Here is a 24,288-nt window from a genome sequence, read left to right as displayed (position 1 = left end):
AGTTACAGTGATGTTTATCTAGCTCTTATAGCGTTTTTGTGTTGGAAGTTAAGCATAAGGCTACACAATGGGCTATCTGTGCTCTGTTCACCACGGGTATCGAAACCCGGTTTCTAGCGGTGCGAGTTCGCAGACATACCGCTATGCCACTAAGGGGGCTTCTTATAGTGAATTCTAAGTCTATTATGTCACAAGCAGATATTGTTTCTCGAGCTAAAGATCCTAAAGAATAAAAATTCAAACAAAAGTTCCTGTTAAATATTGGGAGCATAATATGTCAGGATACTTGCGTTTTATTCCAAGTTTTCTTTAAAAAAATATTTAAAACATAGAATTTTGATATCATAATCTAGTGAAACTTCTCACGTAAAACTACAGGGGGCGTATGGGGATTAGACTAAGAAAATTAGATTTGTAACAGAAAGTTGTTAAAGTTATGGAGATTAAACTAACCCTTATTTTACTCCGCCTCTTTTTATGAATATTATTAATATGATTAAAATATATGACTAGTAAACTTATTAATCAAGCTTTATTAAACTGTAAGTAACTAAACTTACAAGTATTTTGCCAGATATTTATTTACGTTATCTATATAATTCTGACTATTTTCTATCCAAAAGCATAAAAATTAAAATTGTGTGAATTTCAATAACCTATCACATAGGACTTAAATAACCAAAATAAAACTTTATTATACACACACACACACAACATTAATTTTCGCAATTAACAAACAGGTTTTTATAGACTTATCTATTATGTTCAGGTCTGTTCACCATTACTGGAAAATAATTCTTAACAGAATCAGGTCTTTTCATTACTGTGTTATCACCAGAGAATTAGAAAAAACTTTCCATGAAGCTCACCATATCACGTCCTAAATAACGAAGAACATAGATACTAAAGGTGACTCTGAATGACTCATAAGCAATGGTTTCCTAGCCAGAAAAATACAAATTATTAGTAATTCTATGTTGGTTTATCAATAGAAGTTAACACACTGTGAATCATCTTATTAAAGGATTCAATATCCCTACTGAAATACCCTCATCCAACAGATAAAGCAAATCACGAAAACCATTTATTAAACCATGCCGATAATATTAATAAACATTAGCTTCCTTTAAGGCTTCTGAACACAGATTCCAGCATATTGATAACAACGGAAACGAAGCTAAAATATGCAATGATGTTAAACTATGAAAGCTAGTGAAGCTAAAGAAACAGTTCCATACTTATTATAAACATCACACTAATTTGCAAACTCTTTTATCCAATTTCTCTTAATTTGTTACTTATATCAAATATGAGATAGAGAAGAGATTAAAATCTATCTCTCGTCTGCTTTAAATAATTACAAAACAGATTTGTTCAGTACCAGAACTTGTCAATTTGACTAGACCATGATGGTAGCTACACTATGTTTGTTCACGTTGTATCCTCAAAAAAGTCTTAGGCAAAATGTTAACCTAATCTATTTCACTAAAATAGAAGTATTCCATATTATTAACCTGTTTGTACATATCACTGAAGAGTTCCCACTCTAAAAAGAAATTACAAATGTCGCTTACGGGCAACAATGCATTTGATCCTTCCAAACTGTCCCTGCAAGTTCATCCTTTATTTTTTTGAGAAGCCACCGAGTTCCTTATCTTAAATGTTTGTAAACTAATGGCCTTCGCTAGTGCAGATCGAAACCCATTCCAAAAGTCAATCACCCAGTTGGAAAATCAAAACTGTCGTAACTGGAACTTACCCTGTCTTTTCTCCATCTTCAACTTGTGTTTTTTCATCTCAATGTCTTCAGAATACAGTAAAACAAGTTAGAGGTTTTTCATTCTATTGATATTCCGAAGAGTTTTGTGATCTTTAATATTATTACTTTTAGCAGGTAAATAGATCTTAACCTATCCGTGCAATATAATCTATATGCCAGAACCATCCTATTAGCTTTCTTTAGATACAAATGTCAAAACGTTTAACACTATTCCTAGACAGGCCTAATTAATAACTATGTAACAAAATTTTTACTTTTTCTTGTTGTTGGGCATAAAATGTTATTTCCCAATTGCTTTCGCCTAAAGTAAATGGAAAAGACCTATTTTTCTCTTCAAACTTTGCTTTTGTTACCTGGGAGCGTATAACGAAAACATGATGGGAGACTATCTCGAAAAACTACTCACTTCTAAACATTTTTCGCACAACTTTAGTATAAATACACGTAAATCTCAATTCACATATTGTTTTATTCAGACCTTATGTAAATGAAAATGTGCAAATTTGCCTGTTTTTACATAGAAAATAGGTTAATTTCTAAATTTCATTATCCAGGTCACTAAAACAAAGTTTAAAGGGAATAATGGCCATTTTCTGTACTATTACAACACAAGCAATTAAGAAATAACACATACTATCCAGGAACAAAATTTATGTTACATAGTGTTATTTGTAAAAATAAAAAAATAATAATTCTCTCTTTTCATTTGTAGAGTGTTTGTTAAATACACTCTAAAATTATATTACTATTACCATCAGTAACAGAAAGAGTTCAAAGTTGTTTCGTATATGCTAAAATTTTCTTCAGTTACTCTCTTCGTTCCCACTTATATGAAACATAATCTAAATTATAATCCAAATATACCAATTTGAACTTAATGTTAAAATCCATTTGTGAAATATTTGTCCAACTTACCAATTCATTCAAATCACCCTGAAATATCTCAGTATCTTAATACAACTAGAAATATTCACAATTTTGTGCTATCAGTAAACGTTACTTATAATGTCCCTATTAATATCATTAATGTAAATGAATCTAAAGGGGCACTTCTAGAGCACATACTTTCGCCACGCAGCGTTGACCATATTCAGCCTTCAAAAAAATACGAAAATTTGTCAGTATGTCCGTCGTTATCAATGGACACTGACCATTTTTGGCAGAACAATAAGGAATAATATTCCACATGTATCCAATACGTTTCATCAAAATCTGATCATTATTTAACTGAGTTATAGAACATGTTAACAGATAGTGATTTTTTTCATGACCTTGCTGTGACTTTGGCCATTCAAAACTAATCACTTCTAAGTTGGGTAATAGACCAGATGTATACCATCTTTCGTTTAAATCCAATCAGCCATTTTTGAGAAATATTTCTGACCAATACACACACACAAATGAAAACAGCCTCCGTGATCGCCTTTGGGGAAGGTAACAAAGTAAAGGCTGAAACACTGACCTTTGACCCACGTTAATAGTAAGGAGATTCCAGTTTAAATCGGCTTCTTTATTAATATTTAACCTTCTATCATCCAATAACCCAACAATCCAATCAACTATAGGCTTTCCCTAACTTCTACCATCTGTTATTCTTAGATATTTTGTGGCACCTTATAAAATGCTTTTTGACGATATAAGTACAGTAAGTCCAAATCCTTTCCGTCATTCAGATAAAAAGTAACACCCTTGTCAAAAGTTAACGCATCTAAATCAAGAGTTTCCTTCAATGCATCCAATGTTGGCTTTATGAAATCGCTTTTCATAAATGATCTTGTATAGTATCAGACTGTTTAGATCTTTCCCAGTTTTGGTTTATAATTTATGTACTTTTACATCTTTATTTTTAAACAAGAGTTAACATAAGTAATCTCTAGATAGATCTTAGGTTCCAGTCCTCTGTCCATTGATTTGTCAGACCTAAAAGAGTTTTAATTATGACTTCTAACCACCTTAAAAACCCTATGGAAAATATTGTCTAGTCTTAGTATTTTCCCTAGCTTTCAGGAAATTTACTAACATCCTTGATGTTAGTTTTAACATTATTAGCTATCTGTTTCTCGTAGTGCTTTCTCATTCCTAACTTATCTTTCAGCCGAATAAGTAGCTTTGATTCGATCTCCTCAAACTAATGTTCACTATTTTCTCCTGTATGTATTTACTAAACTAATTAGATTTTATATCTTTTGATACCACATATTTAACTTAAATTTAAATCGGTTTACTCTTAACAATTTCCCAAAGTTGCCTCGCGTTATACTTTAACTCGTTTAACTAGTAATAAAACTTGTTTTATGGCCTCTAACTTGGCTGTACGCAAATTAGGAACAGCTGTTCGACTTCGTATAATAATAATAAAAAAAAAAAAAACTTTTCTAAAACTAGTTTCCCGTAATTATTGCTTCAGTATTCTTATTAATAACAACAGAGCTACCTTACTTCCTCTTTTAAATTATTTATCAACATCAAATAACTCAATCTGGAATTTCAAAATAATTAATGTTACCAATGATTTATAATATAACCGAATTTAAGAGATTACCATTAAGTTACATTCTTCCGTTTCAATTTGAGACTTGGACTCATCCATTTTGTTTCTAACAATCCTAACATTAAAACACTAGTAAATAAACTTTCTCTTGAATATAATATGTTTATCTTTACCCTAGCAGACGTATATTTCAAACTATTACTTAACATGCATTTCAAATTTCCTTTTCACAATTGATGCTCTAATTATATTACCTATTTATTTAGCCCCAATTTCCCAGTTCCTTCATCACTACACTCATGTTTGAACATAAAAGTTCACCCCAACATCGTACGGTGTAACCCGTTTGAATGAAGAACATCTCTAATATATAATTAATTCTTATCCTGAAAACTTTTGTATAACTAAAGTTTAAAAAAAAATTGAAAAAAAAGAATTTAGAGAATCTATTTATTTCGTCAGAATATTTTATCTTGTAGTTTCGAGTAAACTTTTTTTTCTTTTTAGATCGCCCTCAATCTTCATGTATGGATATACATAATCCTCAAACTGTTACATTTGTTAAACTGAGGGAGAATCCTATTTTGAAAGTTGTTCGTACGCTTGTAAAGGGCGAGATTTAAATCATTGAGGGTCTGAGAACAGTCAAAGAAACGTTCTGAAACTGATGCATTATAGACAAGTATTTGATATAAAAGACAAATCAAGCTATTGAAAATAAGTAAGGTGCTATGTATTCTTTATCATGATTAAAAATAAACTTAAATCCGATTAGTTTAGGCGTGCTAGTTAAGCGTGCTAATTCTCATATTTCTGATAAGCTACCAAATTTGTCTTATTTTGGTAATGGATGCTCAAGTAATTTTCATACATACATAAGAATCAGATCAGTTTTAAACTATTTTTAACATGTGGTAAAGAAGTTTATGTTCATAATGGTTGAAATTTTTTTACTTTAAAATTGATTTTACTTAGATTTTCAATATTAAACACACAAATCGAATTAAAAATTATTCTTGCACATCGAGGCTTCTAAAACTAAAGTTTTAACTCACTTGAGGGCATAAGATACAAGATTGAAAAAGGAAGAAATTAAAGTATCTTATCCCCAGTGAATGTATCAACTTCTTGTTGTTGTTGTTTATCGTTTTTAGCAACACGTAGAATAAAGTTCGATTTTTTAAAAATCCAAGTGTCCGAAACACGCATTTCCTTAATGCAGCCTTCTTAGGACGTGTCCTAGATTGATTGTGGTTCCGGGCTACGTGTTGAAAACATAATCAGAGAGCACTTGACAGGTATTTTGCGTCTCTTGTGTCATTTATGTTTTTGTTCATAGTGCTATTCAACTCATAAGCATTGCACGTTTATTTACGTAATAGAAGTTCGTAAACCTTGCAAGTTTATGCACATAACAGGAGTTCGTAAACGGATATTAAATGTCATTTCGTAATAAAAAACAACAGACATGAATGGATAGATTTTCGTACATAACAAAAAACTGCTTAACCGACGAACTGCGACTGAGGCGTTGTCCTTGAAGAGGAAAATTATGAAATTCTTAAGACCATTCGAAAAGCAGTCTCCACCCTAATAAGCAGATTTTTCCTTTATGTTGAACGTTTCACCCCCGTATATAATAATTACTAATGTTTGTGACCACAAGACTGAGGTCTTTTGATTTGCTCTCTTACTCAATTACCCATGTCACACTTTAATCTACCTATACAACCTGATTTGTTCCGAGGTAATGCTGACGCAAAAGTCTTTCATTAGGAACAGCTTAAAGAAAAAAAAAATCGAACAAACGAGGTCCTAAATCAAGGTAAAAGCCTTTTCTATATACAAAAAGAAAGTTCATTACAAGAGTAGCGTAAAACTAATTGCCTCTGATGCGGTCACCCCCAGAAGCAGTATCCATTTGAATGAACCGCGTGCTAGTTTTGCGCTCGTTTCGTCCATTTCGGTGCAAGGTAATGGAATAATTCTATCAAGTGTTTGAAGAATAACTGGTACTAAATATCAAGGTGTAATATTTTATTCACAATAACGAAACCAAACAACTCATTCTAGTGCCACGAAAACTTGGGTTCCGAAGATTCATCCAACTCTTTGAACAGAGGTCACTACACTATTTCTTACATTTTCAACCCTATTTTTCTGTGCAAGAAATAGTAAACGTATATATATATATATATATATATATGTGTGTGTGTGTGTTTGTTGTGGGAGGGACTAAAGATTTGTCTGAGTTTCATATAGGGATACATCAACGTTTTGTACATTCGTTTAGTAAAAATCGCTCGGGATTGCTCAATCACAGCCCTGCAATACCTTTACAGTGTACGACTGCAATATTCGGGTGTTTCCATTAGGTATTTAAGTTCGAAAAAAGGTGTATGACGTTCAGTCTTTACGCTCTTTAGTAATTTGTAGCATAATTAAACTGAATTTTAGTTGTGGTTAAAATGTGAATTTCCTGGGAGTAACTATTAAGTTCACAATGTCAAAAACAATAAATTAAAAGTTCTCAATTGATGTATTCCTTAGGTGCTGTTCAACACCCAAAATTACTGATTTATTGAAATAGCGTTCACTTCCGTATTGCATATTACGACACCCAATTTTACGTTTGTACCTCTCACAAGTCAGCATAAAAAAATGACAGAAACAAACCAAAACTGGTTGGCAGTATAAATAGATTTTGTAAAATAAATAGCAATCCCAGCAGTAATTGATGACATCAATTATAATACCATTGTTTTTGTTGGTTTTTCTATGTGAATCGTGTGTTAAGAATCATGGAACCATAAGAAATATGTTGCATATTTGGTTCAGAAACATGTTTAAAAATTTGTTATTATAGAATTAATAAGCTACGTCTAGGGCAAATATTTTAGATGACAAGGATTTTTACTTTTTTTTTCTGCCAGACAAAGTGTCTACGAGGTACAGGAAAGCAAATAGAAAACGATTAAATGACTTTAGGTATAACAAGTTAGCGTCATTACGGGCATTAACACAAATCATATATACGATTACCAAACATTTTTAGTTTTCTTTATCCATTACTTTGTGTGCGTGTCAAAATACATTTCTGCCAGCAAGAAAACGTTAACATAATAAAAGTTCCTATGAATACGTACGTCTCATGGCCTAAGATGTTTTATTTTTAATTTCATAAGTACGAGACCTGAACATTACATTGTATAGATACCGTATTACTGAAAGTTATGAAAATGGCAAAATATTCGAAATCTTCATTTTGTTAGTTTTAACTCTATTAAATTATTATTTAATGCTAAAATATTTTATTTAACCTGTTATGAATTTCAATAACAAATAAAAATAATACCTGAAGGTTCTACAGACTTCGCAGAATTTTAATTTAGAGAGAGAAGGTAACAAAAATGGCATACAAAGTTTCCGATTCTTGCTTCGTTTTCCCTATGAATATCTTAAAAATAATGTGTTAAAATGAACACTTGTACTATTAATTCTTACCCAATTTCTTATTTGAAAGGCACTTGTATAAAATAGATAATAATTACATTTCAACAAATTAATCTAGTTTACACCATAACAGTTGTTGTTAATGTACATTTTATGATACAAGTAGCGGTGAACTCACCAGATAGCCCGATGTGGCTAAGCTAAAACGAACACACACAAACAGCGTTTCAACCTTACTCTGTCCATCGTATTCCAGTCAGTAAAACGAATTTTGGAATTACAAGAAACGTCTCAGCGAATATAAATATGGCAGATAGGGTGGTTGATATATTGTTGTACATTCTTCCTTACTTTCACTCATAAGTTACTACAATTATATAATCGAATATCCAAGCTAAGGAACAGCGTAAAAATACTAACTTTACTACGTTTTAATGCTTTGATCCCTGCAAAGTTAATTCTAGTAGACGTCCTATTAATATTACGTATGGACTACTGAAATCAGGTAAGAGTTATTTAATTTAATACACTTTTTTAGTTTCTTGAAAAGTCCATGTACAAAACTTAAAGTAAGTAAAAAAAACTTCATTCTTCACTATAATTTTGTAGATAAATTTGTCATTTTCAAATAATTCATTATACATACACCTCACATTCACAGATCTGCGGTCATGCAAAGAAAAAAAAACTACCCACGTGCTGTCTTACAACTAACCGTAAATTTTTATCAGAACTTTAGCGACACCTACAGCGCTAGTTGTGGCTAAAATAATAAACATACAAAGACTTAACAGCGATTTCCTTTACTTTGTCTTTAGACCTATAACGTAAATTTACCGCTGATAGAGATAAGAATAAAAATTACCTTTACAGAAAAATAACTTTCCTTTTTCCAAATTTGAATTAAATTTCACGATTGTTATGATATTGTTAACTTATGCTAATTTACTGAGAACATCATTGCTTTTGATAAAAAATGTAGCACACAGAATCACACACAAAAGTTATAAATAAATTCAAGAAACAAATCTCGAGTGCTTTCGAATATTTCACTGTTCTTCTGGAGAATAAAGAGTGTAATCTGTCTTTGGAAGAAGAATAGCCACAAACACTGTGAAGTTTGGAAGGTCGTCAGAATTAGGGCTAACTAAAAGGGATTTGGTTTGTTTTGCATTTAGCACAAAGCTACACGAGGGATATCTGCGCTAGCCGTCCCTAATTTTGCAGTGTAAGACTAGAGGAAAGACAGCTAGTCATCACCACCCACCGCCAACTCTTGGGCTATTCTTTTACCAACAAATAGTGGGATTGACTGTACCATTATAACGCCCTCACGGCTGAAAGGGCGAGCATGTTTAGTGTAACAGGGATTCGAACCAGCGACCCTCAAATTATGAGGTGAATGCCTTAACCACCTGGCCACGCCGATCAAGGTTATAAGGAATGAAAGTTGAAAACTTAAATTCTGCATAGATACGGAATTTAAAGAGAATGGTCCAATATAAATCCCTCATATCTTGAAAAAGAACAGTAAAATATCCCGAAAACGATCGAGTTTTCAGTTGTTGTTTCTGGTATTCGCGAACATTTTTACTTTATCCACTTTGAAGAAGATAAATATTCAACAAAACGAAGAAGTAAAGAAATTAGGGATAATCTTGATAAACTAATAATGTTTGTGTGATGTATACGGGTACAAGAACAAGTAGAAAAACACAGGAAAATGATGTACACGAAATTTGTATGTGATATCACCACGTTTACGTGATTATCTCAACTAAAAATTCCTTTTTCGAGTGAAAATGGCATGTTATAGTGTGGCGGGTTGGGCTTGATTCGCAATCTGCGGGCTACGTGATCAAAACCCACCACTGAACATGTTCGCCATTTTTAGCCTGGATATGTTATAATATGATGGTCAATCCAACTTTTTGTTGGTTACAAGTTGTGGGTGCTATTGACTATTTGCTTTTTCTCTAGTATGCCACCTCAAAATTAAGTAGAACTAAAGCAGATAGGTTTAGAGTAGCTTTGGGCGTAATTAAACAAAGTTAGGAAACTTTCCAAAACATTTTATTTGATAGAGTTACTGAATTGTTTATTACAACAGCGTCAATTACAACTAGGCCTCAAGTAGGTCTCAGCAGAGAGTACGAAATTATGTTCCTCTATTTAATCATGTAAAATAATTTGTAAAATTCCCTATTTTTGCCTGGAGTCTGTATTCATGAAATAGGATTTTGTACTAAAACGCCATCTGTTTAATCTTCATCTGGTTTAAAAGCGCGGGTATTTTGGTTATTTGAATGGAGAATTCAGATCCAAACGCTGTCCTAAACATCTATTGAGAAAATAGAAATATTTTCGTAACTAAGCAAATTTCCTGTTGTACTAAGTTTTGTTGAATGAAAATGCCAATATATTTCAAACAGATCTCAGTTGATTGGTGTTGTCAGGAGATAACCTTCCTAATGATCTACTGCTATCAATGATTCAGTGAAAATGTATATAATTAAGCATTAACAATACTGGTAAAGGAACAGAATTATTTGTTTGTGTGAAGTCAAGCACAAAGCTATTCAGTGGGCTATCTCTATCTGGAGACATACCAAATGGAATAGAAGGAATTTCAAATTAATAAAATATATTAATAAGTCCATAAGTCAGATCGAAATCCAAAAACCAAAGAACAAGAACAAATAGGCCCAGCATGGCCAGGTGGTTAAGGCGTTCGACTCGTAATCTGAGGGTCGCGGGTTCGAATCTCTGTCACACCAAACATGCTCGCCCTTTCAGCCATGAGGGCCTTATAATGTTACGGTCAAACCTACTATTCGTTGGTAAAAGAGTAGCCGGTGGGTTAGTTAGCGGTGGGTGGTGATGACTAGCTGCCTTCCCTCTAGTCTTACACTGCTAAATTAGAGACGGCTAGTGCAGATAGTCCTCGAGTAACTTTGCGAGAAATTAAAAACAAATTAAACCAAACAAGAACAAAAACTGCAACAAGGACAACAAAACATTTTTTTTTTCATATTTATTGACACCATTTTAAGAGGCATTTTACTGAAGCAGAAGTTAAAATCTGATATTTTAGTTATTTTGTTCGTTTACTGTAAAGCAGAAATCTACACGATAAGCAATCTTCGTCCATTTTAAAGACGTTTTTACTCCACAGACCTCTGGATATATTTAGTTATAAACTTTGATTACCATAAAGTTCAACACTTGTTTGTGAACAAACAAGATATGGAAACCACCATGTTTATCCTGGACTGTTTTTATGTAGGCATTAAAAAAAGAGGATGCTTTTCCTGGATTATTTTTATGTGGGAAAAGATTTATGTGTGAAAATAAGAATACTTTTACCAATATACACACGCATAAGAGAATGACATAAGCTTTATGATTTCGCTCTTCTACAGGCTTAATTTATTCACTCCTTTCCTACCAAAGCAAGAAATAAAATGATGATCTGAAAACTTATAAAAAAAAAAAAGAAAAACTATTTGAAAACTGTTAGAAATTTCAGTTTTCACATTCGTGGTTCTGTTTCAGTGACGTTGTTTAAAACACTTGAAGAAATGCATGCTGCGGAAAATAGACTCCACCTTTCAATTTTTTTTTCTTTTTGATTCAACATATCTTACCTACTTAATCTTGTCGTCTTCGCCAGTAAAAAATGTAGGCGGTTTTCACAGTGAATTGCCTGAGATACATCGCAAGTGATACCTTTCAAGCACGGAAAAGCTACCCAATTATTAGGATATATTTAGTTGCGGGAAGCCTATACTTATAATCGACCGCAATAAGCTTGCGCGATAGGTGTTGTTTCGTACACCAAACGTTTTTTCGTGTTTTTTTTGGTTTTTTGCAATCGGAATGAATTCTCTGGAGATTAGGAGATAGTTTCATTCTTATCGTCCAGTTCGAAATCCAGAGTTTAAAAAAAAAGCATTTAGATCATGGAAAATGCTACTCTTTCAACAACTATTCACTGATTTAGTTAAAAGAAAATGACTTCATGTTTTCTTTTAATATTTTTGTTTACAGTGGGACATAAATCATGTTCTTAAATAATGTATAATATAATGCAATAAGCACTGAATATACAACTTCAGAGTCCTCTGATTATTAATCCGTCATTGCATAGTTAAGAGTCTGTACTAAAAGATTTACCAATAGGAGTACGAGAAGCTTTTAGTTTCCTAATATAAGTAATGCTTTGTTGAACCCTTACGTTAGAATAAAACCTCGCAACAGTATTTCGTCAAATTATCGTAACGAAAAAAAATCTAACTTCCTGCATAAGACGTATTACAACTGTTATGTGGTTTACTAAGATTCAGATGTTGTCACTTCTGATATCTAAAGTTATACCAATCAATGTCATACATAAAAATATGTTTCATGTTGATGACACAGCACAGAACGCAGGGATGTTTTATTACGAAGTGTTGGAAACATCACTAACCTTTCCCAGTTTTCAGCCTTACATGTAACAGAAAACAGATAACTTCATTGCTTCCACGTGGCAACGTACGCGATTCCGACCACATATTTGTTTATCAGTAAGATAAACAAGCCGAATCTTATTAATCTAGTTTGTTTGCTTTCCCCAATACACAAATAACCACATAAATACAAGTGTTTAAGGTTTACTTACAGCCAGCTATTAGTTATGCCGAACTTGAAATATTTCACCATACGAAGAAACATACGAACTTCGAAGTTGACATGGAGAGTTGTTTAGGCGAACTATATAAATTGTGAGAGTAAAAAGAACTTCGTGTACCCCAGTGGCTCAGAGGTATGTCTGTGGAATTACAATACTAAAAACCGGGTTTCGATACCCATGCTAGACATAGCCCATTGTATAGCTTAATTCAAAACAACAAGAACTTCGTACTACACGTCTTGACTAAAAGACTTCCTACATTTATAGTTTTAGAATATTTCAATTCTTAAATGTCGGGTAATTTTATTTTCCTAAACTGAACCAGTGAAAATATAAATAAAACTGGTAAGCGAATAGAAATAAGTTGTATATGATAGTTTGAAGAATATTTTTGTGTGTGGAAAATATACTCTTCAAAAAAAGAAACGCAAGAGGGAAAATTTGAGACAAATTGTTAACAAGTTTATTCTGGGTAGTTCTGTATAACATGTGTGAAACTTTGTACATTCACTGCTGAACATCCAAAGTCTGCAAAGGCGAAGTCCACGCTCACTAGTTAAAGTTTAACGTCACTCAACGTCAATAACGAGTATGCCCCCCGAGAGCATCAATAACTGCTTGGCATCTCCTGCCCATGGAAGCGACGAGATGACGAATCACATCCTGTGGAATGGCTGTCCACTCAGCCTGCAAAGCTGCTGCAAGCTGAGGTTGAGGTTGTCGCCGTTGCAGACGTCGGCCCAACTCGTCCCAAAGATGTTCGATGGGGTTTAAATCTGGTGATCTGGAGGGCCAGGGAAGAACGTTGATGTTGTGGTGTCTCAAGAAGACAGTGGTGAGTCGCGCTGTGTGAGGACGGGCGTTGTCATGTTGAAAAACGTCGTTGACGTTCACCATGATGGGTTGCACATGGGGCCTAAGAATCTCGTCGACGGTTGCGTACGGTCTGATCGTAAATCCTACGCAGCCCTGGTATGGTTGAGGCAGTAGACGTCGCAGTGGTGGTCCTATCCCGAAGGTGACGTAACCGGATGTAGCGATCTTGTGCGGGCGTGGTCACACGAGGTCTGCCAGATCGTGGACGATCACAAGTTGATCCATGTTGTTGGTGACGATTCCATAGCCTTGTGATGGTGCTTGGGTGGACATTCACAGCTCTGGCAACATCTGATCGAGATTCGCCTGCTTGCAAGCGACCAATGGCGTTGTTGCGTTGTGCTTCAGTCAGTCTTGGCGTAACTGTATTGCATGTCGGTGGCTTAACACTAAGCTATTGAAACCGAGAACCCGTTACTTTTATAGGGATTTTGCACATGTTGCACCTGCAGAACATGCAGATCTCTCAAACAACTATATTGTACACGCATGCGTTTTGGCGAAAAATCCGATGTTTTCCTCCGTTTTCAAAGTGCACAACTTTTATTGTCTGATTGGTCTGACAATCAGTGTCTTTAACATCACATACTCTGAGCTTGTAACGTTATTACATATATTTCTCTTTAAAATAAAAAAATATCCCTTTTGCGTTTTTTTTTTTGAAGAGTATATATCAAAAATCTAGATTAATTTTACCCAAATTTATATATTGGACTTTTTTAAATACTGTTTTTATTTAGATTCCTGTAGTCTCTAGTGGCTCAGCGATGTGTCTGAAGTCTTATAATGCTAAAAATCAGGTTTCTATAACCGTGTAAAGAATGAATTAAATTGTTATGATGTAAAGTAGTATGTATGTATGTATTGTCATGTTGTGCCCCGTTATGATGTAAGGTAGTATGTATGTATTGTCATGTTGTGCCCCACTGAGACAGAGGTAAATCTTCTGATTTATAATACTAAAATCAGGGGTTCGATTCCCCTCAGTGGGCACAGCAAATAGTCTACTGTGGTTTTGCTATCAGAAAGCACAAAGACATTATCATATTTATGATATAAAAACTCAGTAAAGATTGAACGCTGACATCACTAATTCCGATTAATGTTGTCAATCACCTTATAAATAATAACTTTTTCAGTTATCACTTCACTGCTGTTTCTCGCCACATCTACGTTTGATATGAAATACACGTTTGATTTACATTAAGTTTTTTTTTTTCGTAGCGACTTTATAGTACTGCTGTGATCAATTTAAAATTCAAGCAGTGGTTTAATATATTAATACGCTGTTTGTCCTTTTTATGTGTTCAGTCATATCAGTTGTACATTCACTTGCGGACAGTTTTACTTCAAAGTGTTTTAGATCAGTTGAAAGTAACATGTACTTGTTTGTTTTCTTTGTTTAAGAGAGAAAAAAACAAGAAAATTTTCATAATAAAGCAAAACACGAAAGCAGAACGATTACATATTTTAATAAGTAATATAATAACAGTAAGCACATTTCTATATTCTGTCAAACAAATCAGAGCCTTCCCTTGCCATATGTGTTGTCGTCTCACAAGGTGTTTGAACAAAGCTACGTAAGAATTATCGGTGTTAACCGTTCTTAATTCTGAAATTACGAATTAGATGGAAGACAGCTAAACAATAGCACCCACCACAACTTTTGTGTGTTTGAATATTGGGATTTGACTCCTACTATCATAGCGCAACCACGGCTCCAAAGCTCGATGCACGAGGGCCCGGCATGACCTGGTGGGTTATTACGTTCGACTCGTAAACTGAGGGTCGCGGGTTCGAATGTCCGTCACACCAAACATGATCGCTCTTTCAGTCGTGGGGGCGTTACAAAGTTACGGTCAATCCCACTATTCGTTGATAAAAGAGTAGCCCAAAAGTTGGCGGTGGGTGGTGATGACTAGCTGCCTACCCTCTCGTCTTACACTGCTAAATTAGGGACGGCTAGCGCAGATAGCCTTTGTGTAGCTTTGCGCTAAATTCAAAAAACAAAAACATTCGATGCACGTTTTTGCGGCCATCATGTAAACTCAGATCCTCATGTCGAGCATGTTAAGTCAAATTTAATCTGATGCTAGAGGTAATAAAATAATAAAACGCACAGTAAATTACGTACTAAGTAATAAAAGTGAAATTGTGAAACTCAAGAACAAAAGATGCAAAGCCACAAAAATTACTTAAATATTTTAAAAAGTAACATTATATACTGGAAAGCGTTTTCAAAATAATTCTATCAGTAGGATTTTGCCCGGAAAGGTTTAAGGTTCAGAAAGACATATGCCATCAAAATTTTGTTAGTGAAAGCGTTAGTTTTCTGTACTGTGTTGAAAAATTATATTCGAGAAAATACAAGTTTATATATATATATATATATATGACTTAACAGAAACTTTAAATTCATTAATAATGTTTTCACATTCAGTTTCAAGAAAACTTTAAACTAACATTACTAACATTAAGTAGCGTAACTTAGCTCTGTGTTTAAGCTCCGTACTCTGGAGCTTGGCTAGAATTCGTGTGATACCGCAGAACGTTCCTTTCTCCACTTTAAGCAGTGGGCGCGTAATATGCGTGACAGTCAATCTCTTAGCGTGTATGGGCAATGGTAGGCTGCTACTGACTGGCTGCCTTTCTTCTGGCCAGTAACTCAAAACTAGAAAGGCTTTAGTAACTTAGTCATGAATATAAAGATTAATTATCGATACTTTTGAATAATGTATTATGTGCTTTTGTTGTTCCTCGATGGGACAGCGATAAGTCTATAAGCTTATTACATTAAAATTTGGGGTTCGATTCTTCGCAGGAGACATAGCAGATAGACCAATGTAATTTTGTTCTAAAAAAAGCAAATAATTTTTGTTTTTGATAAATCTAGATGTCATGAAATAATTGCATTTGGTTTATTGGATGTGAAATGATTGGGATAAATATGTTGTTCAGACTAATTTGTGTTTAGAAAAGTGTTCAGCAAAGTAAAACAGTTTCGTTAAGCGATTTACACTGAAAGTTTTATTTTTTAATTACAAAGAGTACTATCTCCGTGATAAACTGTAAAAACACTTGAAGTTAAATATGATTCAAAATTGCGTTTTATTCAGTTTTGAAACAGGTGTTTTATAGTCCTTATATACATATTAAAGATTATCAAACAGAAGTGTTATACTGTATAAGTATAACAGTATCATAGAGAAAAGCAAGTACAAGATAAGACGTTAACCTAGTGACGTCAAAGTTCGAGATTTTTTTATTTCATTTTATGTCGCTAGTGTTTTGAAGGAAGTCGCACTATTTAGTTATGTAAATAGCGAAATTTGGATTGGCTTTTATGTATATATGGCATGGTAATTAGGGTGCTCCAGTTATAATCTGCGTGTCGCGGGATTGAAATCCATCGCTGAAAATGCTCGCCCTTTCAGAAGTTATAATGTTTCTATCAATCCCACTGTACGATTAGAGTAGTCCAACAATTAATGCTAGGTGTTGTTTACTTAGCAGCCTTCCCTCTACACTCTCAGTAGTAGGGACAACTAGCGCTGATAGTTATCGAGTATATTTATGAAAAATTTAACAAACAAATAAATTACATATACGTAAAAAGCTGTTTATCTTTTTCTATCAACATAAAAATCTATCTTCCAAGGAACAGCATAAAACATATACTAGAACATTCTAATATTAGTGCAAGTATCTTATCAATAGGAACCTAGCCAGTTTAATCACACACTTTAAAATAAATGTAACATAAATTGAGATTTTTTAAGATTCAACTTTTGCTAAGTTAATGTAAATTGCATGTATTATTTTATTGTGTAGTTTTAGGCAATACGTGGTCGTTTACATACCATCATAATTGTCTCATTATGTTCGTTCAGTCTAACTAATTGTAACTGGTAATTTATCTATCAGGTTCCAAGACATAGTCCCATTGATCTTAGTGCAAATTTGCCACAAAGCAGTTGTATAATTTTCTAATGGTGCAAAACATTCAGGTTAACGTTAAATAAATAATTATTTTTCAATTGATTAAGTACTACTTTACATGTTATTTGATAGTCTTCAATTACACCATCTAGTGTAGGAGTGAATAGCGTGTGTTTTTCTTATAACAAAGCCACAAAGGACTATCTGCTCAGCCCACCGAGGGGAATCGAACCCCTGATGGTAGCGTGTAAATCCGGAGACAAACCGCTGTACTAGCGAGGAGAAGGAGGGAATAGGGATATCTATATGTAGAACCTATAACACTGAAATGTTTTTTTTTTTTTCGAATGTCTAATTCAATAAAAAGGCAACAGCTCATAACTGAAGGATAGTTGGAATATGTTTCAAAGTTCTTGCAAGTTATAAAAATGTACAGTAGCAAATACAGTAAGATTTTAACTGAAAATAATTTAATACGCATTATTTTCTTTATTTCACAATAAACTGTTATAATAAATTGGCTTTTGTGACCATCTTATAGCTCATTTTGCATTTAATGAATATTTCTGAAATAGCTTATTATACTTGTAAATCAAACAATAAACAAACGTTATGTGGTATCAGTTTTGGTTTGTTTTGATTGTGTGTTTGTTTTTTGAATTTCGCACAAAGCTACTCAAGAGCTATCTGTGCTAGCCGTCCCTAATTTAGCAGTGTAAGACTAAAGGAAAGGCAACTAGTCATCACCACCAACCGCCATCTCACTACTCTTTTACCAACGAATAGTGGGATTGACAGTCACATTATAACACTCCCACGACTGAGAGAGCGAGCATGTTTGGTGTAACGGGGATTCGAATATATGGTATTGTAAATATATTGTATTGTAGTCATTGTAAAGTAGGCCTAACGTGAATGGAGCCTACTTTGTGACCATCTGGTCTCTATACTATCCAATGAGTGATTCCTTCTCAGGGATTTGTATATATATATTCATCTACTCTAACGTAAATTACATTTAAACAATATTTTATACACTAATGTAATTAATAAAAGTTATCATTAGCTTTGCCCACAATAAATCATAACACTATAGTACTAAGACGTATATCTGTGTATACTTTTAATCATTAACAAAAACTTCAAACAAAAATTAGAAACGTTTAGCAGAGCACAACATTTATAAATTATTATGTTGTTTTAGCAGCATATAAATGTCTTTGATTAACTCTAATTATGAAAGAATAGTTCAAACGAAGGAACTTGTCCCACCCTGGTACAGCGGTAAGTCTACGGATTTATAACTCTAAAATAAGGGTTCGATTTCCCGATGTGAGTTTGATCTAAGGAAACACATACATGCGCTAGCGAAGAAAGTTAAAATAATTATTTCATTACCTCTCACATACACACCGCCGGATATAAGCATGATATTAACACACGCAATTAAGTTGTGCATTTTTTTATGAATGAGTTAAAAATATGAATCAATGACTAGGTCAGCTCATTCTAGATTTGTGTTACAGTTGAAGATAAACTTTAGACTTCTAAATTTCAGCATTATTACATTTATATATTTAACATTAAACAACAAGAAGAACAATATAAGAGCAATGGAATCGCAAAGATAAATAAAATGTTGGATTATAAACCAGAACAACGAAAATGAAGAAGCAAGGAAAAATAAAAATATGAGAAAGAATTTAACAAAACACCAATCAAGAGAACAGCAAATATAACAATGAAGGAAAAATAATAAATACAAAGAGCAAACAACAACGCAAAATAAAACAAATAAACTAGAACAATTACAAACACAACAGTGAACAAATAGATAGGAAATATTAAAACAAGAACTGGTACAAGGACGAAACTTAGCAGCAACAACAACAAAAGAAAAGAAACAATAATATAGGGACTGGAAATAAACAGGGAAAAATAGTAAAGAGAAAAAATGTTGAAGAAAGCGAAGAAACAGTAAATATAACGAAAAATGATAAAACAGAATTTCAAAATGATATATAACCCATGTAAAGTGGTGGATAAAACAAAAGTTAAACGATCAAAATGAAAAAAATGATAACATAAGGGGATCGTGGACAAACTTCTCTCTACGTAAGGTATTTAGGTGTAACATTTCTGTGGTTATTGCACTAAAATTATAAAAAATCAATTAAATGTATACATAACAGACAAGTGTTTTTAAGTTTTTAAAATCTTTATATAATACTATTTTACTCTTTTTAAACAGTAAAATATATCTGTAACTTTATCCTACGCCACTTATGTCTAGAGCATTTTAACAACTCAAGTTTATGTGTATTACATTAATTATAATTTGTTTATTAAAATCACTAGAATCTGAATAACTGAAACGGCACCCCAATGACTCAGTGATAGGTCAGTAGGTTTACGATGATGGAAACGGGTTTCGATACTTATGGTGGGCAGAGCACAAATAGTCCATTGTGTTTAAACAAACAAATATTGTATATATTTTTTTGCTAGATGATGGTTTTCAAACATTTTTTTGGCTACCACAAGACACCTAAGTTATAAGGTTAAAATGTTTATGGCCATAATTTTTTATATAACACGACTGAATTATCACGTTAAAATATTTATGATTATGTTTTTAAATACAATACACTTACATAAATGTGAGAAAATACTCATGAACAAGTATTACGTTTCAATAGGACTTTCATGGGCTGAAGATATTTATCAATGTTAATAAGCATACAACTGTCTGTTTTTTTTCTGAAGCTAAGTATTTTGTTTGAATATCATCTGGTTAATTTTCACTCATTTATACAAAACATTAATGAAGTATTTAGTTACCTAAACTGTGAAATTCAAGAAGGTTTATGTCATATTGTTGAGCACGAATACGTTTAGATGCTTAAAGGTTTAGCTTATATGTATTTGTCAAAATAATGATGAGGTATCTACTTACAGTATTAACTTCACGATAAATGTTTCTTCAACTAAAGACGCCTAGAGAATGAACTTTCACCAATTTTAATACAAAAAGGAGCTGAGAGATCCTGTAGAATTTTAACGATAAAACTGGAGTATTTGATATCACTATAGAAAAACACGAAATCAACCAAAACTTGACGGGTTTTGTACCAAGGAAATTACTGCGTCATATAACGACAACATAATAAAACATAACACCCCTTCACAAGATACGCACCAAATAAATAAAACAACTCTAAAAATATTTGGAAGCAACAATTGCCAATGTTAATTTTTTTTTCTTCTTTTTCGATTAGTTTTGTATCAGTATAAGTAAATTTGTCATTTTTTTCTTTTAATTCCAGTCGATTTTGTACTAATCTATAACAAAACAATACGTTCAAAAGACAATGAGAATACATATTCACATACAAAAATGCCCTCACAGTTTAGAAAAAAACACTCCATATATAAAGGAACTATTTTATATTAATCCTAATGAAGCCTAAAGGCGAAACATTGGCTAAAATAATAAATGTATATATCTGGAGTGTGAAGGTCGTTTTGTTTTTCCAAAACATTTTATTGAAATGTGTAAACCTATCCACTATGCACTATACATGTTGAAAAACAACAAAAAATAATTTCAAAAGACAATAATAATATCTATTCACGCACAAACCGTCTTATTCAATTTTAGCCTTAAGGGCTTTACAACTCTGACAGTGTTTTATAGCCTTAGTAAGCTTACAATGAAAATATGAGAAAGGTTAACATTTCTATTTTTTTGTATAAAACATTAGCACATGGCACGTTGACTTCGGTTGTCTGGATCGTGGTTTGTCTTAAGATGATTACAATATGACAAAGAAGTTTTTGAGCAATTACCTTTAAAAGTACCCGAATGTTCAAAACCGAGTCGCCTCTATGAATATAGTAACAGTCAGAGTCTTACTTATTTGAAGAAACAACAACAAACTATTTATATACATATTTTTCTGAATTGAATACCTGATGAGTTAAATTTTACAGTTTTATGTTCAACAGTTATTTTTCATCTTCCTCACGTGACATTTATAGTTGTTTCCTTTGATTTTTGTTTTTTAAAATTAAATACTTAGTTTCTGGTTTACCTCTTTACGAATTTATTTTCGAGGTAGCAATGACTTATATCTCTGTGATGTTCTCTGGTAATTTTAAAAAGTGTACTATTAGAAATATTATATTGTTAACAGTATAATACATACCATGTTAACAGTATAATACCTACCATGTTAACAGTATAATACATACCATGTTAACAGTATAATACATACCATGTTAACAGTATAATACATACCATGTTAACAGTATAATAGATACCATGTTAACAGTATAATACCTACCACGTTAACTGTAAAATACATACCATGTTAACATTATAATACCTATCATGTTAACAGTATGATACATACCATGTTAACAGTATTACACCTATTATGTTAACAGTATGATACATACCATGTTAACAGTATAACGTCTATCATGTTAACAGTATAATACATACCATGTTAACAGTATAACGTCTATCATGTTAACAGTATAATACATACCATTTATAGAATTGTAAATCACATCAGCTGTATTTTTCAATCCAAATTTATTTTATTTATCAGTATGCAACAAGCTTGCAAGAGCTGTTATACTTGAACGATTTTGTTGTTATTTTTGGGTTTCATTGGGACTGTCCAACTGTTACCTCTGCTGAATCTTAACACAAGATTGAACGAGGGCTCTCCTATGAAGTTCCAAGTTCAAAGGTGTAGACGAAGTGAAGTTTTTAATGCTAAACATTATGATGAAGTAACTGTCAAGATTTTCACAGACAATAGTCACGAACGCTGTCTCAAACGAAACAATGACGTAATCCTCGAATACGCGGATTCTCTAAGCAGTTCTGAATACTCTCATTCTGGAAGATTGTTTGTTTGTTTGTTCTTTGAAATCAGCACAAAGCTACACGAGGGATATCTGCGCTAGTTGTCTTTAATTTTGCAGTGTAAGACTAGAGGGAAGGTAGCTAGTCATCACCACCCACCGCCAACTCTTGGGCTGGCTACTCTTTTACCAACGAATAGTGGGATTGACCGTCACATTATAACACCCCCACGGCTGAAAGGGCGAGCATGTTTGGTGCGACGGGGATTTGAACCCGCGACCCTCAGATTACGAGTCGTACGCCTTAACTCACCTGGCCATGCAGGGCCCATCGTGGAAAAACATGTACAACAACTTTACGCCGTGTTATACGACCACCTATGGCCGTTATTAACGTTGAAAAACTATCTAGAGATATGCAGTGATTACTTTCTGTGAGGCTGTTAATTACTATCTAATTTACACGTTTTTATCTGTCTATTCAAAACTTCAAGCGTTGAGATCAATTATAAGAATTCACTTCTGCTACCGTTTTTTTTTTAAAACAAGATCACGATTATATTGAAACACGTGTACTGCAATCATTTTAAATGACAAACCCCAATGCGCCTTCTCCAATCTATATTTATTCATTTATCATTTTACTCATTCATTTTAATGACAACCATTTATAAGAAGCGCACCTTGAATTGTTGTTAAATTAGATCTTGTGTTCGATGAATAAACGTCTATCTATCCAGCCACCGATATATTTTCCCTTCTATGTGCTACGTTTGACGTTAATTTTACAATCAGACTTAATTATTACTTCATTGCGAAATTACTCATGTTTATCTTTTTTTTGTGTTAATCTTACACCCTGTTGTTTGTCTCTTATCATGGGCGTAATGTTGTAATATTTTTTTTTCTTTTTATTTAATTCTTCTGAGCTTGTCAGATATTATATGTTTGAAAATATTACCAAACCAATAACTCATTTTATAACGTCTCCCAGTGGCACAGCGGTATGTCTGCGGACTTATAACGTTAGAAACCCGGTTTAGATACCTATGATGGGCAGAACACAGATAACCTATTGTGTAGCTTTGTGTTTAATGTTTAAACAACCTATATATATATTTTACGATACAAGTATGCTAGAGATTTGTTGTCCTCTGGTAACCACCTGAAAAACTAATAGTAAGGGAAACAAGAACGGGTTATAATAATCCAAATATTTCTGAGCAGGGTAGGAACAAAGGTTGATAACATACGTATAGCCAAGTTTTTATTTATTTTTCTTTTAATTTTCAAACAAACACTGGCAAAATACAATAATATGATGTAAATTTCAAGCTGTCTTTTTCGATCACAGCTTAAATGATTTTCCAGTGTCAAAAGTGTTTTCTAGTAATGACAGTTTTTCAAGTCCGAGTAAAATGACAATGCAACCACGTTAAATCATGGCAAAAGATAACAGCTCTTTGTTTTGCAGAATACTATCATATCACGCATGCGTTAAACTATCTAGATCACCGTTCATTTTAAGATAAATTTATTATGGCTGGATGAAAAAAGCGTAATTTATCAACTGAAGCAATATGTACAGACAAAATCGACATTCGACGTATGGCATCGTTTAGAAAACTTTAGGCTGTTACTAATGAAAGTTTTCTGGGCAACTAGTTAATTTAAACTCAGAACTTTGAACATAGAAAAAGACAACTATACCAGTAATCTCACATGGTTTTGAAAGAAACAAGTGAAAATTTTTAGTGGAAAATAATAATTACCCCATACAGGTACGGAAGTGGTCACCTCTTTGGTACAAATGCACTGTCGGTTAGGCCTTACTGTTGTTACAGCTTTCTTCCCACGACCCCGACAGCTCGCGTTTGCTGAGCTCACTACGTAAACCATATACACGGCGTCTCTGGGCTTAAAGGGTTGAAGCAAATTTAGCTACCGATACGTGTGTATGTGTGTGTCGACCAAGAACTATGGACGTATACAAGGGTGACTAGGCTCTCTCGACTGTATTGCGAGCATTGTGTGCTGATTTATTTTAATACTTCATTTTTTTTTTTCCTTTCAGAAAATAGTTTTACTATGTGAAGTAAACTCGCGAATTGAACGCTTGCAAAATTAGATTTAATAAATATAATATAGATAACAAAACTTAGGTAATGCCTTCTTTAGCTTATCCAACAAAGTACG

General features: G+C 33.2%; 1 long non-coding RNA gene across 12 annotated transcripts in view; it reads right to left on the bottom strand.

Annotated features, from left to right (window-relative positions):
• The window catches only part of LOC143256817 (uncharacterized), a 67,888-nt gene extending 43,822 nt beyond the window's left edge, over nucleotides 1-24,066 (bottom strand). For all 12 annotated transcript variants that reach the window (XR_013031535.1, XR_013031532.1, XR_013031541.1 and 9 more), the window contains exon 1: nucleotides 23,865-24,066. This is a non-coding gene — a long non-coding RNA (uncharacterized LOC143256817). The remainder of the gene's footprint in view (nucleotides 1-23,864) is intronic.
• Between the last annotated feature and the right edge of the window lie 222 nt (nucleotides 24,067-24,288).

This window comes from Tachypleus tridentatus, chromosome 7, assembly GCF_004210375.1.
Source record: "Tachypleus tridentatus isolate NWPU-2018 chromosome 7, ASM421037v1, whole genome shotgun sequence".
In the NCBI taxonomy this organism is placed as follows: Eukaryota; Metazoa; Arthropoda; class Merostomata; order Xiphosura; family Limulidae; genus Tachypleus; species Tachypleus tridentatus.
This window is presented reverse-complemented; position numbering and strand designations above follow the sequence as displayed.